Here is an 8,245-nt window from a genome sequence, read left to right on the forward strand (position 1 = left end):
CATATGTTAATTTTGATTCAAAGTAATTAACATATCTAACAAATCCTAGAGTTAATTTATTTTTCAGTTCAAATCACTGCATGTGTTTCTGCTATAATATATTAGCATCTTATTGAGTAGTTCAGTTTCCAATATTACCTAGATTTTAGTCCAAGGTTGCTCTTATAGTTACTTTCTTGCTCATTTTCTTTGATGTTCTTTAATGTCCAATTTTAAGAACCAGGCTTTAATTCTTGAGTATTGTGGTCTATGGAGACAGACTGGGACAGTCCCTGAATAGTAAGGCTCTTGGTAGCAGGGCTTATGTGAGCTCTATTAGGTGGCCACTAGTGACGGCACTTTGAAGGAATGAGGAAAAGTTATTAGTGCTGGAAATATGCTTACATTTGTTTAAGTGATAGAAGCTGAGGAGTCAGGTCTGTCAGGAATACGTGACTGCACTTCTGTTTCTCATAATGTACGCAATGCTTCATGAAAATATGATAAGCAACTATACACAGGACAGAAATTACTTATTTGCAGAGAAAACTGTTTATAATCATTTGGAATCTCAGAGAGTTTATATTTACCTTTCAGGGATATTTCCCTTTTGAAATGGCAATATAGTTAAAAGACAAAATAACTCAAAATCTGCAAGTTATAAGACCAAATTTTATTCCAGAAGTTTTTAAATTAGTACTTGTTTTCTTATTTTTATACTACACCCTTGTGCATTTGTTCATGTGTAAATAAACAATAATGATTGTTTATCCTTAAGACAATTTATAGACTCACAAATCTAAAAGGTAAAGGATAGCAAAGAAGAAGCACCTGTGCTCTTTGCACCACCTATGTCTTCATTTTGTCCTTTGTAATGTGATCAACTGAGAACAACAAAATATCACTGGCCTCTGACTAGAGAAGGGGTATTTATGTATTTACTTTACACTTGCTCCGCCCTCCAGGATGGGCATTCCCATCTCACAGATGACTACACAGCTTACATAAATTTATATCTAGGACCCATTCCTTCACTGAAATTCTCTCAGCTTTATCTGTCATCCAGCCTCATACAGGCTGGATAGTCTTTCAGTCTTCAAGTTAATGCTGCAATTTAATATCACATACTCCTGTCTCACACTACTCAGAAGTAAAAATTTCATTTATTCTAACCACTACCCATGGCAAGCTGGATTCCGTTTAGAACAACTTAGATGCATATTTTGAAGAAATAAAATTTACAAGAGCAACTGGAAGTATCACTTGATTTTAAACATAGATAAGGGCTCAAGCCTACTCATCCCAACAAGACTGCTAAAGAGGGATATGGGAATAGATGAGGAGCTGGAAAAGTGTTCTCTATGCTGCCAGGATACAGAGACACTGCATTTCAAGAAAAGTCTTTGTGACTATCTGACATAATGCTCAGTTAAAACCCCTATAAATATTTTATTATGGATAATTTCAAAAAAATTACAAAATATATACTGAAGGAACATAAGACTATTATAACAAAACAGCCCTCACCAATGCAGAAAGTTAATAAGCATAATCAAAGTGTCTGCTCTTTTTTTTTTTTTATAAATTTAGCCTACTTCTATGACTTTATAAATGTTTTATTTGTATTTATTTGAATGAGAGAGAGAGATAAAGAGGCAGATAGAGAGATAGAATGGGCATACCAGGGCCTCTAGCCATTGCAAATGAACTCCAGATGTATGTGCCACCCTGTGCACTGTGCATTGGCTTGATGTGAGTCCAAGGGAATTGAACATGGATCCTTTGGCTTTGCAGGAAAGTACCTTAACTGCTAAGCCACCTCTCCAGCCCATCTATTATTTTTTCTTTTTCCTTCTTTTTGTTTTTTTTGTTTTGCTTTTTCATCACTTTATTTTGAGCCAGAAATTATCAAAGTCAGCTTGTTTATGCATTTACATATATATGTCCCAGCATGCGGGCATGCAAGGTCATTCAGGGGAAATTATACTGAATTCATTTTTCTCTCCATCATATCTATCTATCTATCTATCTATCTATCTATCTATCTATCTATCTATCTATCTATCTATGTGTGTGTGTGTGTGTGTGTGTTTTGTTTTATATATGTATATATATCAAATATCTATCTATGTATCTAAAATAGATAAATATCTAAAATATAAAAAATATAAAATAAATATCTAAAATAGATACATAGATAGATGATAGATAGATAGATAGATAGATAGATAGATAGATAGATATTTTATTTTTAGAGATAGGGTTTCACTCTAGTCCAGGCTGACCTAGAATTCACTATTGACAACTTCTATACTTACAGACACAAACCATGGCATTTCCCTCCCCTCCTCCACTTTCTCCTTCATAACTCTGTTTTCTGTCATATCTTCTCCATCTCTCCATTAATCTCTCTTTTAATTTGATGACATCAGCTTTTTCTCCTGTTATGAGGGTATTGTGTAGGTATTGCTAGGCACTGGGAAGTCATGGATAACAAAGACAATTTCTGTCCAGACAGTTGTATGTAAGGACTGGTATCCTTCCTTTGACTTTTACATTCTTTCCTCCATCTCTTCCTCAATGGACCCTGAGTCTTGGAGGGTGTGAGATGTTTCAGTGCTGGACACTCCTCTGTCCCTTCTTCTCAGCACTATTCTTCCTTTTGGCTCATCCCAGTGGTCATTGCCATCTGAAAAGAGAAGCTTCTCTAACCAGAAGTGAGAGTAGCATTAATATATGAATATGAACATTAAGTGTAGACCTTTCAGGGCAATTTGGTGAGAATAATATATGCATTTATCCAGACTCCAGACAAGAGCAGGCTTTATACCCCTAAGGCTCATGACTTCCCCTTTTTATTAGGTTCTTAGTACCAGGCAGGGATTACCTCCCATAGAGGAGGCTTTCAGTCCATTTAAAGAGCAGCTGGTTTCTCCCAGAGCAGACATGCCACTATTGCATTTGTTTAGTCATTTGTCTTGTCTGGCCAATGTTGAGGCTTTCAGTGTCCATTGTTTTCACCATTGATGAATTTTGTCTCCAGCAGGGCTACATACAGTGCAACTTTTTCCAGCTTTCAGTTGGCTGAGCTACAGGGAGAAGGTTTTAGCCTCAGCACCAGCTTGATTTCTCAGTGACTTTACTGCTCAGGCATGTGAAGTCTTCAGCAATAGGGTTTTACCATCTCTTTCTCACAGGAAACCAAGGGCCTTGGCAATAGCCTATACTGTTTTGGAAGCAACAGGGACCTCTCCAGCCAACAACTCATTGGAAGATATCCCATCCCTGGCACTGAAAATTTTCTAGTAACAATATATGGCTTTTGGATATGCCATTATTCAAGAAAGTAGATTTTCAGCCAGGTGTGGTGGTGCACACCTTTAATACCAGCACTCAGGAGGCAGAGGTAGTAGGATTGCCATGAGTTCAAGGCCACCCTGGGACTCCATAGTGAATTCCAGGTCAGCCTAGGCTAGAGTGAAACCCTACCTTGAAAAACCAAAAAAAGAAAAAGTAGATCTTTATGTCTTATTCAGAATATTTTGAATTTTGATTGACTATCTCCCCCACCCTTCTTTTTTAATATATATATATATATATATATATATATATATATATATATATATATATATATAAATTTATTAGTTTTCTTTTCAGCAAATACAGGCAGTTTGGTACCATTGTTTAGGCTCATCCATGACCTACCCCCTCCCAATGGCCCTTCCTTGTTGATGTAAATGGGTCGTGCATTGTAGAGTTAGCCCACAGTTATTGGTACAATAAATGTCTCTGCATATCATGACCCAACATGTGACTCTGACATTCTTTCTGCCCCCTCTTCCTCAAAATTTCCTTGAGCCATGTTGGGTTCATTTTTGGTCTGCTTCAGTGATGAGGTGTTGGTGGCCTCTGAGGCTCTGACTCTCTGATTTGGTAGGAGTTGATTTTTCTCTGTGTTGGTCTCCTTCCCCTTTGTGCTGGTATCTGGTTCATCAGGAAAACAGCACCCTTGCTTGTTTTGCCAATTTTTCTTAGTTTCAGTTGGGCCCCTTTTGAGGTATGATGGGGCAGCTCTCTCCTTAGGATCTGCATCTATAAAAGTAAGTGTTATCTCAATTTTCCAGGTGCTAACTTACCCCACCCTTCTTTATACAATCTCTTCCCCTGACCTCACTTAGGTCTTTCCCCTCCCTGTAATCTGTTCTTCTACTTACATATAAAAAATACCATCCCATTAAGACCTTCCTTCTCCTCCCTCTCTTATAGGCTTTTCCTAGCTTACAGGCCTCTGCTAATGATTTTTGCTTCCATCTCACTCACAAGTCTATACATTTGTAGCTAGGATCCACATATGAGAGAGAACATGTGATGTTTGGCTTTCTGGGCCTGGGTTACCTCACTTAGTATAATCCTTTCCAGATACATCCATTTCCCTGCAATTTTCATAATTTCATTTTTCTTTACCACTGAATAGAACTTCATTGTGTACATGTACCTCATCTTTGTTATCCATTCATCTGTTGAGGGACATCTAGGCTGGTTCCATTTCTTATCTATTGTGAATAGATCTGCAATAAACATGGTTGTGCAAGTATCTCTAAGATAGTGAGAATAGTCATTAGGATGTATGCCTAGGAGTGCTTTAGCTGGATCATATGGTAAATCTATTTTTAGCTGTCTCAAGAACTTCCACACTGATTTCCACAATGGCTGTACCAGATTACATTCCCACCAACAGTGTAGAAGGTATCCCCCTTTACTGCATCCTCACCAACATTTATTGTCATTTGCTTTCTTAATGGTAGCCATTCTGAAAGAGGAGAAATGGAATCTCAAGTTAGTTTTATTTTGCATTTCTCTGATGGCTAAGGATGTAAAACACTTTTATAGATGTTGATATTCCATCTGTATTTCTTCTAATGAGAACTCTCTATTTAGTTCCATAACCCATTTTTTAATTGGGTTGTTTGATTTCTTATTGTTCTGATTTTTTTTTTTTTGAGCTCTTTTTATATTCTGGATATTAATACCATGACAGATGTGTAGTTGGCAAAGGTTTTCTCCCATTCTATAGGTTGTACTTTTGCTGTATTCACAGTGTCCTTTGGTGTACAAAATCTTTGTAATTTCAGTGGTGGTTGATCAGTGGTTTTATTTTCTGATCAATTGGGGTTATATCCAGAAAGCCATTAACTATGCCAATATATTGAAGGGTTTCCATACCTTTTCCTGTAGCAATTTCAGAGTTTCAGGACCCTGATCCACTTGGACTTGATTCTTGTGTATGGAGAAAGGCAAGGATCTATTTTCATCTTTCTACATATAGATATCCAGTTTTCCAAGTACCACTTGTTGAAGAGGCTGTGTTTTATCCAATCAATATTTTTGGCATTTTTGTCAAAAATGAGATGACTATAGCTGCTTGGATAAACATCTGGGTTGTCTGTTCTGTTCCATTGATCTACATGTCTGTCTTTGTGCCAAAACCATGCTCTTTTTGTTACTATGGCTTTGAAATATAGCTTAAAATTGGGTATGGTGATACTACCAGACTTATTTTTGTTGCTCAAAATTGTTTTGGCTTTTCAAGGGTTTTTGTGTTTCCAAATGAAATTTAGGATTTTTTTTTTCTATTTCTGTGAAGCATGTCATTGGAATTTTAATGGGGATTGCATTAAATGTGTACATTTATTTTGGTAAAATTGACATTTTCACAATATTGATTCGTCCAATCCAAGAACATGGGATGTCTTTCCATTTCCTTGTGTCTTCTGCAATTTCTTCCTGGAGTGTTTTAAAGTTCTCATTGTAGAGATCCCTCACTACCTTGGTTAGTTTATTCCAAGGTATTTTATGTATTTATTTATTTATTTTTGAGGCAATTGTAAATGGGAGAGATTCGCTTATTTCATCTTCTATATGTTTGTTGTTAGTATATAGGAAAGCTAATGATTTCTATGTATTTATTTTGTAACCTGCTACATTGATAAAAGTGTTTATCAGTTCTAACAGTTTTCTGGGTCTTTAGGGGCTTTTATATATAAAAATATAGAACACTTCATGAACCTGCATGTCATCCTTGCACAGGACCATGCTAATATTCTCTGTCCAATTTTTAGTATATGTGCTACCAAAGTGAGCACACTTCTATAACTTTTTAAATTAAGAAGTAAAATCTGGGACTGAGAAGATTGCACAATGGATGAAGCACTCATCTCAGGCTGTAGTATCCTGCCAGTTCAATCCTTAGACCCTATATTAAAAGCTAGTGGGCTTCTGTAATCCCAGAATGCTGGTGCTGACTGCAAGATGGGAGGAAGTGACAGGAGAATGTGCTAGAAAATAAAAAATACAGTGTAGTGAGAATCCAGAGTGAGAAAGCCTGCTTCAAATGAGGTGAAAAGTCTGAAGACTGATGGGTTGTCTTACCTCCACATGGGCTCTGTGGTACAGGCTCCTTCCTTCTTTCTTTCTCTAATAGACATGCACACAAATGCATGATAAAATAAAATGAATTAGATGGAGAAAAATAAAAGAAGTACTATCCATGTAGAAGAAATTGAATAAAATGAAATTTTAGACTAATAAATTATTAACAAAATTCCCTATTTAAAAGAAATACATATCCAATGTAATCATTATGTATGACAAGAAATAGATATTTTGGCAACTGCAGAACCATGATACTTTCCATTAACAAACATGTTTTATCAGTGTCAGTTACCATGTCTCTGGATCTGGTTGTCAGGCTAAGTGTGAGAGCAGCATTCATGCTTAGATCTCCACTTCCTCTGTACTGTGTCATAAAAGCTTCAAGGCAGAAATTCAGAGATTGCAGAAAACATACCACTAAAAACGTCTTATAACACACATACCAAGGCTCGGGGGACATTTTGAGGGCTGAGGATGGAGAGATGCCTCAAAAGTTAAGGCACTTGCCTGCAAAACCAAATGACCTGTGTTTCAATTACCCAGTACCCACAAAAAGCCAGAAGCACAAAGTGTTGTGTGCATCTGGAGTTCATTTGCAGTGGCTGGAGGCTCTGGTGTGCCCCATTCTCTCTGTCTGGCTGTCTTCTCTCTCTCACTCTCTGCTTGCAAACAAATAAATTATTAAATATGTAAGTTAATAAATAAAACATGAAGACTTCACAGTTATCAAGGCACCATTTTTGTGACATTGTTTCTATGCACTTGACTAATTATTAGTAAAATCCAAGCCAAACAAGATTTACATATAATGTATGTTCAGAAAACCATCCTTTATAATACAGTAACTATAATGAGTAAAATTTATAGCAGTTGTATATGAAACAACCTTTCTTATATCTGGAGTAGTTCTAGATTGTAGCACCAGTTAGCATTTGTTTTACAAGTAAGACAATGGAGAGCTTATGTTCACTAACTAATGACACATATCATTTGTTAAGCTAGAATGTAGAACAACACACCTGCCTCAGAGTCTGTGATCACAGAATTATGTTGTACAATTAGTAGAATGGCCACATTTGTGAGTCTTTGGAGTAAGGAAGAAACATTAGGAGTATAATTTTAGGAGACTGTAGCGAAACTGACCCTCACCTGATTTAAATACTGCTTCCTGGAGGAAGACTCATGAAACTCAGACCTAACTTACAAGACCCAGAAAGATTGAGAAGCATATGAGATTCATGAGGCCCCTACTCAAGGTTATAGAAGCAGAAACATCCATTGCTGTAGTGAAGAATCTTCAGTGTCATCAGTTTCTCCATGTTCTGGAGGGACTTGCTTCCCTCTCATTTATGCTAGGTTGGGCTTTACATTGACAAGCCTATCTTTGAGTTCCCCCTGCTCTTGTAATTTAGCTCAATTAATCTAATGGCTCACCCAGAGGCACATATATGGAATTATTTCTTTGATTTATCATTACCCTCTCTCTCTTAGGTGAATACAAGCAGACTCTTAAGGAACAGTAATGCTCCAGTTTGTTTCTTCACTTAGTTTTATGGTAAATTCAAAAGAAAACTTTGCCATAATTATAATTTTGAAATTCATTAATATTAATTGGTTTCAAATGATACATGTGTATAAACACACCATCAATTAATATCTACTGACCATGGACTTGGAGCCACAATTTGTAGCCAAAAATAAATCCTTTCCATTATAAATTGATCATGTCAAGCATTTTCTACAGTGAATTGTAAGGAGATTACAGTCTGCCCCCCCATTTTATTTGCCCAGATTTTGTTCTTCATTGCTTGGAGTATAGCTGCTATTTCATCTA

The 8,245-nt window shown here is 36.5% G+C and overlaps 1 pseudogene; it reads right to left on the reverse strand.

Annotated features, from left to right (window-relative positions):
- Positions 1-6,021: 6,021 nt before the first annotated feature.
- On the reverse strand, positions 6,022-6,122 carry LOC123453875 (annotated as a pseudogene).
- Positions 6,123-8,245: the final 2,123 nt, after the last annotated feature.

Source organism: Jaculus jaculus, chromosome 12, assembly GCF_020740685.1.
Source record: "Jaculus jaculus isolate mJacJac1 chromosome 12, mJacJac1.mat.Y.cur, whole genome shotgun sequence".
NCBI lineage: Eukaryota > Metazoa > Chordata > Mammalia > Rodentia > Dipodidae > Jaculus > Jaculus jaculus.